This window comes from Camponotus floridanus, unplaced genomic scaffold (assembly GCF_003227725.1).
Source record: "Camponotus floridanus strain SB8 unplaced genomic scaffold, Cflo_v7.5 scaffold1, whole genome shotgun sequence".
NCBI classification, from domain to species: domain Eukaryota; kingdom Metazoa; phylum Arthropoda; class Insecta; order Hymenoptera; family Formicidae; genus Camponotus; species Camponotus floridanus.
This window is the reverse complement of record NW_020229214.1, coordinates 2,985,805-3,008,557: the sequence shown is the minus strand read 5'-3', so window position 1 is coordinate 3,008,557 and position 22,753 is coordinate 2,985,805. Positions and strand designations below refer to the sequence as shown.

Genomic DNA, 22,753 nt, shown 5'->3' with positions numbered 1-22,753 from the left:
CATACATATGTTGTACACACACATGTACACGCGGTGTGTCGCGCCGATCTGAAATCAGTCCTCTCTGTAGATTTCATTCATCGTCCATAGCTTCGAATTGCTTCGGGTCCGAGGTATCCGCAAATTGAAAGGTCTACCAATGTTTTCTTTTTCCCGCGTGTAACCGCTGTCATCGGCTTTCCCGAAGTATTCCCGAGAACATGTTGCTCAAAACTCCCAACGAGAAACGAGTAGTAACACGTTTTAGTCGCGTTTTTAGTTGCAGATGGTGTTGGCTACGACAAATTGTAATCTATTAAAAAAACATTTTTCGTAAAAGTGGAATCTATTTAAAAAACATTTTTCGCGAATGCTAAATATATAAATTAATATTATTAAAATATGCGTTATTTATGAATCAGTATTATTAAAATTATTATTTAAGGTTTTAATTAAAAATTGTAAATGATGCGGGGGGTTTAAACGAACGAGCTTTTAATCTTGCTTTAGTTATAAGGTGATAATTAAATTGCATGAGGCTAGATGTTTGACATTTTACATGCACGTGCATGCTTAACACTTCTTTCAAACACGTATTCATATTTACATTCTCTACATACATGTACTTATATCGTGGCGCAACTGCAATTGCTCAAGTAGAGCATAAATATATCACTGTCCAAGCGCATTCACAGGCATACGATGCAAATGAATTGTGGCACTTTCCACGACAAATTATTATACCTTCTCACAGCCTTCTCGCGGATGTGATTATCACAGCTCAGATCCGACAGAAACTTCTCGGATACGTCGCGTCGGGTTATTATTACCGGCTTGCGCGGTGGTATCATTAAAAATGCTTACCTGCTCAGGTGCCACTTTACCTCTGCGAGTGCTGGCATGCTGGCGTGCATTACCGCCGCACTTTTTCACCGGCTCCTCTCACTCGATCGTTCGGTACAACCATTCACTCTACCTTTAAACTCACACACCGAACATCGTCGTTGTGCGCTTAAACGACCAACAGCCGCGAATCGAGATATCGGATAAAGATTAGACGCAAGTGCCAACACCGGTAACCTGAGTGAAAAGAGATCGTGAAAAAAGCACGAAGCGATGGTGGTACCTCGCCCATTTTTTGCACTTCCCTTCCCGTGTAGGAAAGACTTGAAATTAACTCCCGCGACTTTTTCGCAAGAGTAATAAGATCGACTGTATAAGCGAAATAAAGAGCAGAGACAGAGGGAGAACGAGCAATAAGAGAATATGCAGTACAAAGACCAGAGGGACAGGGCTGAGCCAAGTGCGGGAAAGGGTGCGAGAGTGGGTACACCTTCATAAATACTTCAGTGCCAGGCATCGGAAATTTTGCAGTCCAGTTATGGTAGCCCTCAAGGGCGGTGAGAGAGTGTGTTCGTGGATGAAAGGAGGGTTGTGAATATCGGCCTCTAGTGCTTTCATATAAATCGCGCGCTATTCTCGGGAATAATCCAGAGGAATAAATGGACGGTCTGCTATTCTTCTAATGCATGATGTGCAATTGACGTAAAAATATGCTTTGTTTAATCTAATCGTATTAAATATACAACTCGATAAAATATTAAGGTGAAAAAGGTGAATGATATATGTATCATAATGATATATGTATCATATTTAAAAGTTTGGCATTTATGTGCGTTCAAGCTTTATCAACAAATATAGACAAGTACAGGCATTTGAAAAAGAAACGCATGTGTGCATAGAGTAGACGTAGATTATTCAAACGAAACAGGGGAAAGCTATTGAAATAAGTAGGGTCGAGTGGTTGTGACGGTGGAGAGGGATGATGGCATTTCTTTCTTACTCTTTCCTTTCCTCTCTTCCGGCTCATTGGTCGCCCTCATGATTTAACCTCGCGTTCTGTTTTCCAAACGACAAAACGAAGCGAGTGAGAGGTCTAGTGGAATGAAATGCTACTTCATTTTTCCAGATCCTGCACTCGAGTAAAACCATCTTTAGACACGATTGGCGCGAATACAAACACGGTTGCATGGTACGGCAATGTTAATTTATGCATGCCGCACATATCATGTATATAATAGTATCCAGAAATTATATCAACGAATAGTAAACCGATGCTAGATTTTTTAAACAATATATTTAGCAAAGTAGAAAAAGAATTGTACACAAAAATCATTATTTTTACTTTCATTATTATCCTAAATTTTTTATAATTTTAATATATAATGCATATGTGTGTCTGTGTAATTAATTTAAATAATATCGCACGATTAATATTTTCAGCAATAACGCAATAACTTTTCTATATTTTTTCTACTCTTTTTTTTTTATTATTCATCTAATTTCTCTGTCTCAATCATACAGCTATTGTCGTGGAATTGAGTCAATTTTACTGAAATAAATATCGTTTTATTAACGATCATTGTAAAAAGCTATTGCATGTAAATGTCATCTATTATACGTGTACGAATTATATGTTAATCAAATCATCCAATCTTATATATCTATGTGAATATTTTTACATATTATAAATCGAGTCATTTCTGGAATTTGGCTTATCTGGTCATTTTATGGTTCCTGCATTATTCCATGTTCTCAGAAAACAGCAAAAACATACAGTACATGCACGAATAAAATAAAGATATTTATGTAGGCATTTCTTGTTAGTAATAACAAAATATAGAATGTTTAAAATTTTATTTATATTTATGATTATTTGACAAGATTTAGCAAACATTATATGTAAACTAATACTTTATAAGAACGTTTTTAGATAGCATAGTACGTTCACCTTTAAGCAACGTGTATTTAAGAAAAATACTTATTTGCTAGAGGAAAATAATATATACATAAATATAATTTTTATAGTAAAAATATTGAATTTTTTGAAAAATATGAAATAAAAATATTTTATGTGATAATAATGTATTAAACAAATAAGTCTTATTCAAACATGGATATAAAATATAAAAATATAAAATATTTTTGAAAATGTATATATATAAAAGAGAGAGATATTTCTACATATAATTATAAAAATAATTAAAGTTTTATTGTTATTTTGTTTAAACAAAATATTTTTTACTTTTTTATAGATATTGTTTTATTATGAATTGATAATAATGCATATCAGTATTTTATTATACTCCATGCATATGTGTAATGTATACATATGTTATCATTCACCATTTCTCGAAGAAAAGCGAGGGAGATTCGTGGGGAGATTGTAGGATTTCTTTGGAAAGTGCAATTCCCGTAAACGTTACTATTGCTTTGCTGTCTCCTTCCACAGCCTTTTTCGTGCTATATTCCAACCGTATCTATCACTACCTCTCGCCGCCTCGAATTCGGCCCGCTTGCTGCAGAACTTTCTCTATAAAGTAAACGACGAAAATAAAAGCTGCATCGACGAAACGTAACCGCGGCGACCATTTCGTAACAGCACTCGTCAATATATGAAACTTTTCAGCATGATGCATTGACATATGAAAGGCTGCTTTATTCATCCTAATGTAAAAGATATTTCTTTTCATATATAAATTTTATAATTAATTTATATTCTATTTTTCTACATAGTAAGTTATAAAATTATAAAATTTTTTTATTAACTTTACTTTAGAACATTTTTCTCCGTCTATGTTTATTTTAAGTTTTGCTCCGATATAGATGCTTATATATAATTTCGTTATCTATTTATACTCTTTTGAAAATATTTTAAAAATATTTTATCAATAAATTCTTTACTTGTATCTCTAAATAAGACAATTTAGTTTCAAATAAATATCCCCCCCAAAGCACGAAAGAATTAATGGTTACACAAAAGACAGAAAGACAGGAATCACAGCAGGACATGAAAAGAGTAAAGAGCCAAGGAATGTTGAAAAGAGAGAAAGACCAAAAGGAAGAGAGACGAACCATGTATACCAACCATCTCTCAAACTTACGGAGGCGGGTATCCGGTGGATATTTTGCTGGATGTTTTCATATACATCCAGCAGCGCCGAGGTAGCACTCCGCTGCTGTAAAACAGAGCATTATTATCCTTCTAGTCCATTACCCAGGACACTACGGAGGCCGGGAAGTCGGGTGGAAGAGGATGCCATAGCAAAAACCAAAAACCCGGGCAACTACGGGCAAGGGCCATTGACTCCAACACTACCGCCTTTCAACCCTCGACGTGATTTATCTCCGGATTCTTGGTTTTTGACTTTCATCTCCCGTTCGAATATCGCGAGCTGTTTCGCTCTTTTTATCATATCCCATTCGTTTTGATTTTTCCCCGGATTTTAATATTCAACTTAGCGTGCACGACGATGCTGTACGATTTTCTATGCAGAGTTCAAATTAATCTCATTTTAATATCGGATATATTAAAATAAAGTATTTGACAACACTACTGATACTATACTGTTAAGAAAAAATAAAAAATACATAATACGTTACGCGTTGACAAAGAAACATTTCTTCCTCTTTTTATTTAATCATCGAAATTTTTATTTTATTGTGTTTGATACTGTTTTTCTATCAATAAGAGAAAAGAAAAAAAATACTCTTAAATTTCACATGTAATTTTTTAAACAATTTATTTAGATATTGGATAAAAGCTTTATAAATAATTATTTTAAAATCTAAGCAAGAAAAATTATTATTGTATGAATCATGATTAAAACATTTAAAATATAAAGCATGTCGCCTCCGAAACCGACGATATACATGCGAATGAATATAAGATAGTAAAATATTTATTATTACTTTTAAATATGTAATATATTTTTATCAATATTATTCTTGCAATTGCAACAGGTAATAAGTATGAAAAATTGAATGCAAATTTTATGAAAGAAATTTGCAAAGAGTAAGCAAATTAATGTCCTACTTCCGACCATAGCACCGCGTAATTAAATCTAAACCAGCATGATCAAGAACCCCTTAATTACGGAGTTTAATAAGTTCCGGAGGCTCGACAGTCGAGCGCCTTGAGCGTTTGCAAAACGCGAAGAGCTCCGCGCGTTCGCCAACTCCCTCTCAATTCCCTTGCATCTACAATCCACCTCCGAAACGCCGTTTCCACCCTTCGATTCGTCGGCGTCGAATGCCGATGAAGTATGCGTCAGAATCACGGCCGCGCGGAAAGTTTTCGGGCTACGCGAAACGCAGCCGTTGTTGAAATATCTCGAAAAGCTCCCTCGGTCCCCCCCGATCCCCTCCATCCGAGCAAGCAACATAATATCAAGCTACCCTGAATCTAAGCATATTTAAGCCGGGGCGCGGGGAAGAAATATAGGCGCGTTCACCGAGGCAGACTTGCAAAGGGGAGAAGGACGGAGAGTTGCCGGGGGTGGCTGCATACCCGCTTTTTTATATACTCCCGCCGTGGAAGGTTATGAACACGGAGCTGGAGGCATATGAATAAAGTGGCCAAGTTTTTGCCACGTATATCACTGGGTAACGTTCGCGCCCGGTTTAAAGCGATTATATATATGCTTGCGGCCCGATGTAATGTTACTTCTTTTCGCGCGGCACAATAGGGACCCCGTTTAACCGCGCTTGAGTAATTACAGGCTGGCAGGCGATGGATAGTCTCGCCCACGAGTGGCGAGCAATTTTCTGCGATACCCGCGCGCTTCGATGTGTTCTGTTATTAAAATAGATATTGTTCCTATTGTACATCCTTGTAATTACAAATTTAGTTGTAATTACAAATTTCGAAAGGGGACATGATAAAATTTACATTGAGTATTAACTATATGAAACAATGGATACTATACTGTGTGTTTCTTTTACTCAAATTTTAGAATAATTATTTAAAGTTTAAATTCCACGTCTATTTATATTTTGTCTAATATTTAAATTGTTTGAGAAATTATATGCAAAGCTAGAGGTATTTTTCTTTTTCTTCTCTTATTGATATAAATAGATAAAAAAAACACTTTATATTAATTCTTATTATTATGTCTTAATTTAATATAAGAAAAATTCTTTACAAATTTTAACTAAACTTTTATTTAATTTTAGTAACTTATATGATTTTTTTTATTATTGTGTGTAATTACTAAATAATATGCTTTGTATAAAGTATGTACGATGGAAAAAATAATTCTTTTATTATATTCTTATTTTTATCATATTAATTTTTCCGAATTATTATGCTATTTTTAATAATTCTTTCTTAAATCAAATTCAATAGCAGTCGCTATGCTAATGCATGTGCAAAATAATACTCCGATAATGTTTGCATAATAAAGCAGTCTAAAGAAGCAATTATTTATCCTAATGACGATAAATCCTGGCGATGTATGTACATATGCGATGACATAATATACTATCGTGCTGTTCAAATGATTCGATTCGACGCGCAATTAATCAAGCTATGACTCGCGTAAACTGCGTTTGTGTGTTCGACGTGAGCTCTGCTACCTCGGGCACGTACCATCTCGCAATCACGTCCTCGGATTCCGCGAGTTCCAATCCACCTATCAACGGATGGCGCCGCGGCATTAACGTCTTTATACGACGCTTCGAAGCGTAGACGAGGCTTTTTTCATCCCTCAAGCCTAATCAGGAAGAGTAAACTGGCAGAGATGACGACAGGGGGCGGAAAAACGGAGAGATGAAGTAAAAGGGGGAAGATGGGATGGTTTCGGAGGGTATTTTACCGGAGTGAGTTAGAAGCGAATCGATGCGTTACCCAGAACAGTCGTTGACTGAAAATGAAGAGAGATGGGAAGGGGGAGAGGAAGAGGAGCAAAGGGGGAAAAGTTAGAGGGATGAATTTATATCACGAAGAGACGAAAGAAGAAATACGCGGGAAGAACGATCTCGCATATATACTCGCGTACCTGTGTGAAAAATAAAAAAAGAAAAGAAAGATAAAAACGAGAGTCTGAGAACAGCAACAATGAGAGACGAGGGCAAATGGTAGGGTATCCAATAGTACGTATGGCAAGGTAGTTAGCCAATCGCATTGCTGCGCTACATCGGAGGAATATGAATGAGCGAAAAGTCGCTCACCACATTTTACAATTTTCTTTTGCTTGTGTGCGCCATGTTAGAGCGAAACGAAGAGAATAGCCATAGGAAAAAGATAGAGAAAAAAAAAGGAAAAGAGGAAAATACAAAAGTTCACGCCATGCTTTCTTGTTTACGTAAATCTCGACTAATAATAAAATTTTTTAAATCAAACGTGAAAAATTAGAAATATACAGAAATATACATTTAGATGGAAATTACTTCTCGGCCATGTCACATGCTATCATAAAAAAAAATTCATCAAGGATATATTTTGTCCCTAACTATTTGTATTTTAAATTAAATTTTTTTGTTTCTGTTGTAAATGAAAAGTATCCATTGTTTGAAGTGAAAAATCTCTCATGTTACATTTTCATTTAAGTTAAATCGAAAAAAAATGCAAATAAGTTCTCATCAGTAAAATAATGCAAATAGTTCTCATCAGCACCAGTCTATCTGCATCGTTCATAAGAGGTAATTTTTTTTCTTTTCATCGAAAGACAGCTGTGTCAGTCTGAATTTTAATCGCAAATGTATTCTACGTGTGATGAAATGAAAGTAGCGAAATGAACATATCATCATTTCTGATTTGTATAATGAACGCTTGCTATTTCATATGTTATAAGAACATCTTTGTCTCAAACAGCTAATTTTACATGCTAATTTAAGAGAAAACCGAGAGAAGGAGATGTAGATAGAGAGTTTATTTTTCTGTAAAAATAAAAATTTTCTTTAAAAACGCCGCTGTTTTTCTTAAATAAACAATCGTACAATATACAATTCTGATGTGTTGTTTCATCTCAATTTGAAACAAAAATCATGCGAAAACTCGCCAGTTACACAAAGGCATGCATGTTCAGTGAAAGCTCATACGTCCCTTATTACAACAGGATTTGCATAAAATACGGATTGAAAGCATATGACGAAATTGACGTTGTACGCGATATCAAACGGAATTTAATATGAACAGCGAGGGGTTTCGCTATGGGCAGCACTCCGTTTCATTAAATTTGTCCATTGGAAACCTTGCTGTGTGTTACAAACCAACAAACGAAATAGCAGGGTTAATAGCTATCGCTGTTGGTGAGTAAAAGATCCCTTAAAAACAGGTACATTTCGCACCAACACATCGGCAATAACCATTACATGCTCTGCTATTTAATAGAATCTTAAGCCGGCAATACAATAATAACATGCTGTTTGTTATGAGATTATATAATTTTTCTCAGATTATATACAAGGTGCCTACAAATAGTGAAACTAACATCATTTTTGATTTCTTGCAAATTATTAATTCGCTCTTCTCGGAAGTAATAATTAATTTTTCATTCTTTAAACATATTGACAATAAAGCGGAAGATAATTAATTTGGCTTGTACATATTTGAAGATTAAATATTAATGTGTTATTTTGCGTTATTCATACCCAATATCGTAATACACTTTCTTAATTATGTTCTGCGGTAGAAGAAAAAAGATCCGCGTAAAGACGGTTGAAAGGAGCCTACGGCAAAGCGGAGATTACCAGAAATATAGAGGAAGCACACAATGAAATAAGGCGTGTCGTGAGTGCTTCTTGATCCAGAGTGATCCCTTTCCGTGGAGCTTATCTTTGCATTTACGCGGCATATATGTATGCGCATGCGGTCGTTCTCCCGCGGCAATGCACGTGTTTATGTACGTGTGTACGCACAGGCGGCACACACCGGGAGCGGTAAACTAAATCAAAGAATTTCGCGGATTTACCGACGTGCAATCCCAGGATACTGCAAATGCACGGTCTCGGTAACCTCTTGTAGAATATTTCTCAGGAACTCGGCGCAGCGGTTGCCTTTCCGCTATTTCTCCTTTTCTTACCCTCGCGTACCCTCACGAAGACCGCTTCGTGAGAAAAAGCTCTCCCCCGAGTATTACCGATCTTTCGACCTCGTTTCTCCGTTGCCTCGTAACTCTCCCACTATTTGTTATCGTTCCTTATCTCGGTCAACTTTAAACGGCCGTACGCGCGAGTTATCACGCTCTCTCTAAACTGTTTCGCTCTGTTACGTTCGAGCGAGTTACCGCACACCTTGGTGGATTATTATTGCTCCGGCGAAAATTGAAACCGATAACGACGAAGTATCACGAGCGGGAAAGAAATTTTTATTCCGCTAGTATCGCGAATTGCGTCGCCACTTGACGTGGCGCAAATCGATTTCGAACGTGTAAATAGAAGTTACCAGCGCTCGACCTGATGGATTGGTTTCCGTAATTACGCGATTTCACAGTGGAATAGTAAATTATTTTTCAATAGAATAGTTAATAATCTTTTCTTTATGCATAATTCTTTAATATTTAAGCTTTCGGATAACTTCTACGTTTACTCTGAGATCACTAAAATCATTTAATCATTTTATTATCATCATTATTAAGCAATCATTAATCTATAAATTATTTTTGATAATAATATATAATTGCAAAAAGATAGTAAACATTATCATGATAAAATTAATTGATAGGTAATTTTGGATATTATATACATATAATATTAACATTAATATGTAGTGTTTTTTTTTAAGATTATATGAATAATATATATAAATATATATATCACCACTACATATTTTCCATTTTCTTTTTCTTTCGTTTTTTTTTTATTTTTTTCATTTTTTGTCTTTCTTCTTGCCTTGTTTATGATGCGTTATCAAGCACACTCCTTTGACAATATCACATCAATTTTATCGATCAAACCCAACCAATCTATCGCTTCGCAAATGATGCGACGTAAAATAACGACAATAAAACTCCAAGATACTAGGTAGGATGATAATAATAAAATTTGATAAAGTTATAGAAGAGCTTTGTTCTTTTCACTGTCGCTCTTTTAAAAAAATATATAAATTTTGAATATAAATTTATAGTGAGCAAGAAAAGATAATGAAGGAAATAAAACGAGGGGAATGCTGATTATAAATAATGTCACCAATATAAAAAGCGATGAAAAAGAGATAGCAGTAAAATATATTCTTGATATTTTTACATAAAAAAATCTTATGAATAAATTTTCTCAGTCTTTTTCTCTTTCTACTTTTTTCTCTTATGTCTCCTCAAAAAGTCATTTATTGGGAGAAATGTTAATTCCTTATTGAGAGAAATGTTAATTCCTTCCATTGTTTTACATTTTAAACCATTCTTGAATCACGAAATTACATTTCAAGACTGTCATTCAATTACACATTTTATAACAAGCGTTTAATTTAATAACCGCTTGTTTAAAGAAAGGTACGACATCGGAGAGATATGATCATGAGATAAAAATACACGTACATGTATATGATGAGGACAAGAGCGGCCGAAGTGTTAGCTGTGCGTTTGCTGCCACGAAGATAGTGGTCTTCTGATAAAACAAGACGAACAAAAGAAGGATCCAGAGCATTTTCTTTTTACTTTCTTCCTCGTACTTTTCTAACGAAAAGCTTTTATTATATTCTCCGCACTTGCTTTTATATTGTTCGTCGTAAATACGTAACACCTACTGCATACGTAGCCGATGTGCGCTCTACAACGCTGTTTTGAATGAAGTTTTCCTGATCTTCGTCGTTGTCGTCGCCTTCGTCCTGTTCGTCGTCCTCGTTCTGCTCGACATTCCCGCCGAGTTAAAACTCGGTGATGATAATGCCGCGTAGGAGTCGCGGAAAACGAGGGAAGGTAAAATGATAGAGGGCGGCGCGAGAGAGAAGGGTAACGAAATGAGGACGGGAATAGGAAGGCAAGGAGAATGTCATATACAATTCGTACGTACAAACCTTGCGAGACATTTAGGATGCACATCCGGTTGCCAAGATGGCCGACCGTCGACTTCCGGCCCGGCAGGGAGTTGACTTTCGCGTTGCCATTGTGTGCCAACTCGCACAAAGATTCTCTCTTCCTTCTCTTGTTCTCCTTGCAATTCCTTTGTTTCCCTCCCTCTCTTTCTCTTTCTCTCTCTCTTTCTCCTGCTCTATGAGCCGTATCTTCTTTCTTCCCGACAAACTTTAGCTTTGTCTCTCGTTGATGTATATGACAATGTATCGGGAAATGCGTTGTGAAATATCGCATAAAATCTACGAGCATATCTATCTGTCACACTAATCTTTTTATCTTTATTGTCTCGATACATTTCAATTAATTTGATTAAATTGAAAAAAATAGAACTACTTTATGTATCCAAGCCAGAGTTAATTGATAGATAAGTGGCATTTAGATTTCAAATGTTGCATATGTAATAAAGAATTATAAATAATATATACTAGTAGCTTTCAATGTGAAATATATGCTACCATTTGAAATATAGTTATTCCGTTTTATGGAGGTTTCATAGAAAAGTTATAAATTCAGGTGAATATCTATACACGCAGAAACCTTTCGGCAGCATCGATCATTCGAGAAATATCCATTTGAAGCTTCTATAAATAATAACAAACGTAACAATAAATAATGACAATTCCTGCCGGAATGCGAAATATATGCGACTCTCGTTAATGCATGAAGATGTTAAAAATTCAATCAGTTTTGTTGAAAATGTTTCGCGAGAGGACAATGTTCAATAGAATTAATTATTCGACGGAACGAGCTTTCAACAGTGGAATTATTCAACGTCATTTTTCATACGCGGGAATACGCAAATGTGTCACTCGCTTACAAAAGAGACTGACAATTGCTACCGCTGAAATTTGTAGTGCACGCACTGCAAACCCAGATTTACGCTTTTGACACAAAGTAAGGAAAGAGATACGATATCGCGCTTAACGCCATGTCGAAAATTAGCGTTTCCATTTAAACAAATCGATTTAACTGCGATACAAACGAGCCGCTGTAACCGCTGCTTTCACGAGCAATTTGCGCGAATTCCGAATCAATCTGAAGAGTAGTCATATTTTACCGTTTTCCCCACAGGCCCCAACGCATTCTCTCTTTTTTGCCAATTAGAATATTAACGATTTATTGCCAGAGATTTTGGCAAACTACACGATTCGGTCATTCCGATTTCTGCTGCTGCTGCCGACTTTATACGCGATAAAGTTTTTGCTTAAAAAGTCCCTGTCCGTTTAAGATATTCCGGTCTGGTATAGCTGGGGTTAACTAAAACATCGGGAATAGGAGACGGAGAGAGGTCACTTCCCTGATATCCCTAGGGATGAAACGTTGCGTTTCGCTATGTCGTATGCGCGACCTTATCTCGAAACCCACGTCGAGGGGCAGAAAGGGTCTTCAACTAACGAAACTCTTTGTTTATAGCGGCTCGTCACAGAGTGAGCTTTGACCCTTTGATTATTAGGCAATTAGATTATAAATTTCTACATAGTTCTCGGAGCAGGAATCTATACCAATGTGAATACGTGCACACAAATTAAATTTGATCTCTCACGCTATGACCAGTCATAAGAAAGGACACGTATAACATATACGAATTAAATTCTATTTAACGAAAAAATTTAAATTGTATTTTCATTACACATTATGAATAAGTTTGCTATGTATGTCGAATAATATCACACATTTACTCCATTTCTGAATAAGCTCTATCTCTTCTCTCTTTCTTTCTAGTTTTTCTTTTTGTGTTTCTAAAAACTCAATATTTTACACACATATATACATATATATATATATATATATATATGTAATATAAAATATAAAATATATATTATTCTAAATTTGAATAAAATCTATATTGGCTTATTTTCGAATTGTCATTTTTCCAACTCATAGAGATAATCTAATGTTATCTCAACCTAGTAATTTTCTTATGGTCGACACTTTCTCTTATCGGCCATTCCGACTCGAAGCAGCGGAAAATTTTATGCGACAACTGACGTCCTTGCAAACACTCGGTCTCTCGCACTATCAATATTTGGTATATGCATATTTCGGCATCGGGGACGGAGAGTTACGGTCGACGAGGGACATTTTCTTTCTCTTGTCCCTCCACCGCAAAGGAAAGAGAGAACTGGGATCGAGGGGAGGAGAAAATCGAGAATTGTAATCGCGAAGGTGTACTTCGAGGTACGTTCCCCTCTTTGTCCACGGTACGTAGCTTTCGTGCGGCGACACCGTATCTCCAAGTTCAATGTTTGCTCAGCTTGATTCATATCCCTTGGCCCACTCATCCCTATTATCCCTGGCTCTCCACAGGACTCCGCGCCCATCCCTTCCCAAAGTGTACCTGCCTATACAACGACTCGCAGAAAGCCATAGCCGTATATACTCTTCGTCCCCTTTCGCTCTCTTTACAAGCATGAGTATGCATGTATACATCTGCGTACGTATATGCACAACGCACAAGCAACAGACAAGGTCGTAAGCTTTCTCTCGAGGCTGTGCTTCTGAGAGTTTATATGAGAGGCACTCGTGGTGGACTTGAGAATGACAAAAGAACCGTTTAACTTCCGAATAATTTATGCATTCTTCATAAAACAAAATTGTATATTATTTGAATGTAATATTATATAAAATAGATACACAAATTTGACTCTTCATATATAAATAATTAAATTTAGATAAATCAATGTAGAGAATTATTTCTCCATTTCGAATAAAATTTATAAAATTATTGGCTGGATTAGGTGTTTGAAGAGAAGAGGAAATTACAAGTTTAATCAATATTGTTCTTATAATAATAATACAAAATATTTGCTGCAAAAAATATTTTTCCAAAATATTACTTAATAACGACCTACAATTAGTAATAGTATATAAACATTAAAAATAATAATATGCAAATATTTCTGAAATAAATAGAACATATTTGTAATTATTTATCCGTAATCACTTTATTGTCATATATAATCACTATATAATCACTATATAGTTTATATATATAATTTAAAATTATGTTCCATGCGATTTCGAGTTTCCATTCTCTCTGTTTACAAAGCTGTTGGAAATTATTCCTTCTCAAACAATAATTACGACCCTTCCAATTTACAGAAGCTCGATAAAATATTCAATTATTCTAAGACAACCTGGTGTGATTTTCAATTTCTTCTTAGTATAAGACACAAATCTTATATTGTATATTTTACATTAAAATGTAAATCAATAAATTGTCACCAGACTAAATGCTAATATATTGCCTACTTATTAGCAATATCATTTACTTATAATAAAATATTCAGAATATAATTTATTATAAAAAATATACATCATGTGTGTGTGTGCTCATGCGTTTAATATAAACATCGATCAAAAAAGTAAGAGAAAAATATATTATATATATCCAAAATTTACAATAAATTTATAAAATAATTGGCTGAATTAGAAGCTTGAAGAGAAGCGTAAATTGCAAAGTACAATCGTGCAAAAACACACATATAGGGTGATAAAAAAATTTGAGGACGGTGTACGATATCATTTATCATTGTCTGCCTAACTTCGAATGTGCAGAACGACGTTCCACGTTGTTCTATTTCTATGCTTTTAACAATATTGTACATCACGTGTTAGTTTTTTCTCTTTTCACTCTGGTTCTTTTGTTACTCTGCCTTGTCCAACTCCAAACTCTTCTCAGTCACTCAAGTCAACGGATGCTATATCTTCATGGTAAAAAAGGGACATTCAACAACTGTCTTTACGATCTTTTAGAAAACACTACAATTTAGCTTTATTCACACTAGCATTTATAAAGACAACAAAATTTCAATTGAATATTCGGCATAAACTAACAGCTTATTATTAACAAGAAATAAAATTTTACAATAAATTATTTTAGATGCTGAATTAAAATAATAAATTAATAAAATATAATAAAATGAATTAATAAAGTATAATAAAATTCGTCTATTTTTTTTTCTATTTTGAGAATAATTTTTTCAAAAGTAGCTTATAATTTAATTAGGAATAACACTCTATGCATCTCAATGATATGTTGACACAACAATACTTTGAAAAAAAAATAATAAAATTTTTGTTCTCTTATATCTAATAATTATTATATATAACAATCTAAAATCACATACATAAACATAAAAATACGAAAAATATATAATATTTATTTTAATACTCATTTAAAAAATTTTATCTGTAAAATTAAGTAGTAATAAGTCTGCTTCCTGAAAACTTTGCCAAAGATAGAGAAAAATAAAAATTTATTTTTTTGTTTCAGGTAAGATAGCTGAATTTATACAAGACGTACTTACTTTCCATTACAAAGGCGATCTTCCGTTACTCATGTGAGCAGAAATCTTATTATATATTCAAACTCGTGGATTATTCTACACAATTGCATGCCATTTATGCATTTGTTTAATTCTAACTTTGTGTTTAATATTACATTAAGAATATAATTATTATGAGTCTTAAAAAAAATAACTTTCTTTTTCTTTTTCCTGCATTAACCAAAACTTTGATATTAAGTACTTGAATATTCATGACGCGGCTTTTATTACATGAATAACATTACCTTTCTTCACTCCATAGCGAAGCATTAGGGACGTAAATCACGGCTCGAGTTCATACATTTTACATGATTTTAGTTTATAACGCAGTTAACGTGGATCATTAATTTCAATAATCTCTCGGATATTGCTCGCATAGACGCAACTGTAAATGTTATTCTCGAATAAAATCATTATCGTACCGATATTAGCACCATATATCATATATTATAATATAACGTGTCCATACATATACAAATATGTTATAACAATTTATATGTATATAAAAAAACGTTTCCTATTCTATTTCTCTTCTTAGCACTTATTTCTTGTCATTACTATAGATAATATTACGTTCGGGTATATATCCGCAAACCGTAGAAAGTTAAACCTAGTTTAACTTCGAAATCCCACGAGCTGATTGAATAATGTTGAACTTAAATTAAGTTTATTTTTTAACTCCAACTAATTGAATCAATCCTACATTAGAGAGAGTAACTCAAATATGTAATCGATTTTCAAACTTTTATTTATTGAAATATTTGATCTTTTACTTACAAGAGATGTGAATTATATATACATATGTTCTTGTGTGAAAATTATTTTAATCTAGTATTTTACAGAATGATATATATATATATATATATATATATATATATATTTTATGATAACTTAAATTTCTAAATTCTTCTTCTCTTTGTTTCTCCCATTTTCATCTATTGACAAATAATTACTAAAAAAGAATATTTTAATAATTTTAATGCGTTTTTAGTGGATTTTAAACTTTACGATAAAATCATGTGAATGCAATCAGTCCTTATAATAATTAATATAATACATATACTCAATCTAAATTATAGTAGTTTGCATGTTGTAAGTGTATATATTTTTGAGTTGTAATCTTAACATTTCTTCGTAGCATTTTTATGAAATATAATGCTAAATTCTATTCACATACAGTATAATTCTGTTAAATGAAGACGAGCAACCGATTATAGAGCATGACCACGTACAACAGCGGCTAAGGACAGCAAGGGTGAAAACCAACCCTTGCGCACCTGCCCGCTCCCATGTTCGATTAGCGATGAATTATCCCCAACCAAGCTCCCGTGCCAGTAATTCTACCTGTTGGTCTAAATCTCAGTCCATCCTCCCATTGATTATTCAGTTATCAAGCATTTTCAAATGTTAACGTTTAAATCAATTGAGCTTTATATTTACATTTCATAAGAAAATGCTTGTGTAATGAAATTAAAAATTAATGTTATTAATGTTATTCGTATAATACATATTCGTATAATATGTATTCGTATAATACCATGATATATGACTATAGTAAAATTGCGAATTAGTAAATAAACGTAAATAATTAAATACGGGGAAATATATTTATCATTGTGAAACGTAATGTTTTACCTTGAGAGTAATAAAACAATTGATATTATCTAACTTGTTCTTAATGAATTGTGCCAGAAACAGCAACGGAAACTATTGCGGAGATTCGATTCATTCTAAATTTACTCTGTCTTGCAACGGACACGTGATCGATGGTCGGAAATACTCTACGAAAAGGGAAGTGACCATGTGTACCTTTCTCATTTTATAGAAACATTAGCTCCGAATAAATTTAAAACTCAACTTTGTTTTTTTCTTTGTATGGACGATAAAATTACGCCATATTGATGTTAAATAGTACTATTAAAAAAATCTTATAACAATTACAGAATATGTTATATAATTATTTTTTACAGTTATCATAATCGGCTTTAAAATCTACTTTATCTATTATAATTAATTATTACAAATGTATATATATATATATATATATATATATATATATTTTAAACATATATTTAGTACAAGGCTTTTCTTCTTGCCAACTACAAAGCATTCAAATATTCGATAAAGAATTCTTTAACAATATTCAGTATTTTTATACGTATAAAACTATGTGTATATTGTTGTACAAGTTCACATTATCAACACGCAATGTTCATGCAAGCAATAATCATAAAAGGTTCAATCACAAGACATTAGCTTGCGAAGGTGGTACTAAGTGAGAGAGAGATAAAAAGAAAAGAAAAGGATAGAAGAGAAATATCGAACGGAAAATACGTGATGTAGATGTTAACTTTCCGGTCTGATCGTTGTGCGCTTTATATCATTCCGTGCTCGTATATAATGATGCGAGATTTTGCCTTTTTGTAAAACGAACAATATTTTTATCTTTATGAGGCTCTAAGCTTTTTAATTTTATAACGAATTACCGTAAATGAAATCCATACGAAGAAGGCTTAGGATCTTATGGTATTTTATTAACGGTCGCGCATAAATCCGTCCAACCGTTCAAATATTAACTGTTTCATAATAAAACGATCTCGGGGGAAAAAATATATATATACATAATATATATACATATATATATATATATATATATATATATATATACATAATTTTAGCTATGCTCAATTATAGTTCGTGCATATCGTTTTCCATAATTTCGTAGGCAACAAATTGATTATTAGAAAATGACATAAATAAAATGATATAAATATATATATACGAAGCCATTTTGTTCAGACGAATGACAGAATCAGACATGGAATTTTTATTAAACGGATATTTACCGGATATTTAACGGAAACCTGAATAGCTATATATCACAAGATAAATAAAAAGATTGTTTGTTCAGATTAGTCGATATTTTTTCGTACAAAAGATTTCGTACGAATTTTTGGTTGAAAGTTAAATCTCGGTAGACAAGGCGGAGACAGAAAGAAGAATATGAATTACGTATATATCGGGACTTATTTAGCTTTCTAGCGGAGGCTTTGAATTTTCAACAGGAAAACACTTGAATTTTAATCAACATATAAAGTGGTTATTTTTCAACACGTATTTCTAGATACTTTTAGCATGTGTCGCGAAAATATGCATATGAATAATTTCTTTATCATTTTGAATGCGGTAACATAGAAGATACCATGTAGTAAAAAATATAAATATGATAAAAAGCGCGTGCGCAAATTTATGCAGTATACTTGTATAAATTCAAATTATTAATCCTTTTGCCTGTTCTTCTTAAGATGATGTAATCGCATTCTTTATTATAGAGAATCTCTTAAGAATTTTAAGGATGAATTTACGTATGATTGATGCATGAGATTAGTATACGACAAAATTAAATATTTTAGCGTTTTAATTTCTGAAAGCAACATAAAAGTAGATTGATATATTTGATATATATTGATATGCTTATTTAATTTTATTAATATCACGTAATATATAATTTATTTTTGTGATTGTTATCTGTGTTGATTCTTATGACAGTAAATCTGATATATTTAAACTCAAAGACAAACTATTATTAATAATAGAAGAAAAGAGAGAATATAATTTTTGTAAATAATTATAAAAAAATTAACCTTTATATTAAATTTTATATCAAACTCAAACGCTAGATTTATATTAATATTTTAAGACATGTAAAATTTTAAACAAATTTCTGATATAGATTTTGTGTAAAAAAGTGTGTATCTCATACTCTTATTATATGATCAAAATTACATATCTTAGCGATAATAGAAATGTATATTACATATATGTAATATAGTTTAATTGCATCTAAAAAATTTTTTTATACAACCTATTATTGAGAATTAAAAGATGTATCATGTTAATAAAAGTTTTCATATTTTCTGTATTGGAAATTAAAGGATATTGTATCTGCTATGTGAATACATAAAGATACAAGCAAAGTTTGGAACTCGTGTTTACAATTTTCGGTACATGCACTCCTATAGAGAATGCCGGTAGCATGCCATTGTTGGCAGACCCTTAGTGTTAGACATGCATCAAAATATACATGTATATGCTCTCGTTTACATTACGGCAGATTATGTTTGCTGAAACTAAATATTATGGAGTTGAAAGAGTAACGTAATAATACATTTAAAATATTTTAGTTTATATGATCTAGAAATATATATGGATATTAGCTAAAAATTTTTATTATATCTTCATTGTATATATATATATATATATATATATATATATATATATATTTACATGCATTTTTATTTTTAATGTTATTTTTAGAATTTATAGTTTTATGTTGTGTTATGTACACATTATTATCAGCATTTAATGATTTTTATCAATTATTATTTTAAAAAATTATATATTAATTAACAGTTACATATGTGTATGACATATCGAAATATAATTTTTAATAATAAAATTTATTAGCTATTATTTTTCAGTTATTTTAGAGTGACTTTTTATTTAATAGAGATATTTTATATAACTTCATTTTGTTATTATTAAAAAATATTTTAACATTACATTTTTATTAATTTAGTTATCTTGAATGTAAATACTTGAATGTAATAATTATATTAGGTGTACAATGACAATTCTTTTAAATCAAATATATAAATTAGCTCTTTTGAAATCACGCATTGGAATCCCTGGCGTAATATAATTGAGTTTAAAGGATCAAATAAATTCATCTTCTGCAAATGCAATATGAAATATGTATACAGCTGCACGCGCTGTCATCATATCAGCTATTATTCTGGAATTCTCATACTTCTTGTTTATATGTCCAATTATTCGCTTTAAAATTGATACCTATTTATAGAATAAGAATAGTGATAAAAATATTTATAGAATAAGAATAGCGAATAAAAATATTTTAAAGTTTCATATCTATTTTTACTCTACTTGCACAAGTCGCGGTAAATGTTAAGCTTTTTATCAATCACTTGTGTAAAAAGAAATAGAACTATTCTTTTTTATGGAAGAAAAAGAGTGGAAGCTACGAAGACTTTTGACGGAGATACATCTGCCCAAGGGCAAAGGAGAAAGAGAGAGTTAGGTCGGCGGATGGCGGAGGGTCGACTACCTCGTGAAATAACAATTCGGTTTCGATCGCGAGAAGTCTGGAAATTTTCATCTCCGCCCGGAGGCACGAGACGCGATGGTGGGGTGGTAAGGGGGTAGTTGGAGGTCCGTTCTGGAAAGGTGGCGAGAGAAGGAGGCTGGATCGTACGGGGTGCCGAGCGGAGGTGGTAAGGAGAACTGGGGAATGAAACTGGCGAACGAGAGGGGTTCGGATGGAGAAAGGGGTCGGCGGCGGAGACGGGGGGAAGGGGTGGCGAAGGGTTTAAAATAATAGTAGAACATAGCGGCTGAGTCGGTCGCACGAGGAGAGTGAGAAGAGAACTCCGCCCCGCGAAATATGGCGAGCTTCGCCAGGACGTGATTGGGTGACGGGAGGACCCCGAAGCACCCAAGCCAAGACATTGGTGCCCCCTTTTCGCACTGCTACCCCCTTATTAACTATCCTCAGGTACCTGGAGGGTGCCCTCTTACCACTCGCTCCCTTGCACTTTCTCTTTCGCTTTACTTTACGTTCTCTCTCACTTTCTCTATCCTCTCTCTTTTTCTCTCCCTCTTCTGATCTCGCATATTCTCGGCTCTCTCAGAGTAGATTCAGTGAAATATCCTTGCCCATTGTCTGGACGGCGCAACCGGTCGACGCTCGATACCTCCTGATATGCGAATATCACCACGTGGTTAGTAGTAAAATATAGGTTGCCGGCGGATCAGCACCCGGCAGTAGTAACGGTCGACGCATAAGCCAGACACGACGAGTGATTCGATGCTACTTTGGTAAATCTCACCATTGTACTTATTTATTTCTCGTGTAAATTATGTGAATTTTTTATTGACAATTCCTTTTTCATTTTAAATAGACTTTTTAAAAATAATAAAAAATAATATTTTAAATTAATGTAAAAAAATATCCCAAAATATTAGATTTTTGTTTTTAGTAATAATAATATATCAACGGATCAAATTTTTAAATCAAATGGACATATATGCATGTTATGTGTGTGTAAAAAATAACTTTAATAACTTCTATATATATTATTTTTAATGATGTCCGCAATCATTTTACAATATTTATAATATTGCTTACATTTTAAACTAGTTTATTAAAATATATTTCAAGTCAATTATTTAATATAATTAATAGATACAATGTGGCATAATTAATAGAATAATAATTTTACTTTTATTTAGATACAATGGCATCAACTGTAATTATATTGTCTTTTTAATAATATTATAAAAAATAGGTAGCCAATTATTATAAAAAGACACATTCCAGCATTTAATTTTCAGATCTATCGAATATTTGAGATATTTCTCCGACACGTGAAACAAGCCGTCATCCGTGACAGTTGAACTCATGTGTCACGAAATATCCTTATCCACGGTCTGGTCGATACGAATGGGCATCGCTCGATATCCCTTTTGCATGCGGAAATCGTACATAGTGCGGGAGGTGAAATTTGGTTCAGCTTCGAGGTGGTCAGCAGAACGAGCTTCCGGTCTGGAGACCCGATAATCTCGGCTGCGCAGTTCCATGCATGGAGTTGTCAATCAGGGTTGATGGTGTCCCGCTGGAACGTCCGCTGTCTGTCCGACTCGTCGACGGATATATACGAGGTTCGGACACTGCACGACATCCGCAGTATTCATGCGATCTATCTGATCGCCTTCCTGTTCGCGAGCAATACGATCGCGCGGTTCTCTGTTACGATTCAATCTAGTATTAAGCCTTGCGTCGCTTCATTCTGATATATTAATGCCGCGATAAAAGTTGTTCTCATGATCAATTAAAGCAAGATTAATATGTACTCCGTCTGTACTTCATTTTAAATGATAAATCTATATAATATATTGAAAACGCACGTCTACCGACTCTCCGTCGACACATCGACTCACGTGGCATTCAGCTTGCAAAAATTTCGTCCATGCGGCCACTTTTCCCCTGTGGCAGCGAAAACGCAGATAGGCGTGGATTCGAATTAGCGCGAGATTTCGAACGGGTTTCATGGTAATTGGAAGCGGTCGTTTTTGCCATCGTGCTACGCTTTCGGTGGTAGTTACGTAGGTAGGTGGGTGAGCAGGTAGATAGCAGGTACTTGTTTGCGGAGGGCGCGAATAGATTAATCATCCGTTAAGCTTGGGCAAGACGTATACGCGTTGGTGGCTGTACCGGCTTAATCCAGCAGGTTCACCCCTTTATGCCACCGCCTGTCCTCTTCGGTATCACCCTTCGCCTGGCTGGCGCGACGGAATAACAGATGTAACCTGAGCGCCTTACACAGCAGTGAGTTACGCCCACTCTCCGAGATACGCCAGATTGTGTAACTTCGTAAGCTCTCGGGGTTTTTTTTAATAGATTTTCTGGTGTAACAAATTAATGTAAACATCGTCAATCTATTTTCTGCTTTATCTTTGAAATAATTTTTCATTATCTGGCCATTGAAAGATCAGATATATAATTAATGACTATATTAT

General features: G+C 33.7%; 1 protein-coding gene across 5 annotated transcripts in view; it reads left to right on the top strand.

Moving 5' to 3' along the window:
• LOC105250434 (nucleolysin TIAR) overlaps window positions 1–22,753 on the top strand; it is a 403,479-nt gene that overhangs the window by 47,891 nt on the left and 332,835 nt on the right. The gene's annotated exons all lie outside the window — the stretch shown is intronic.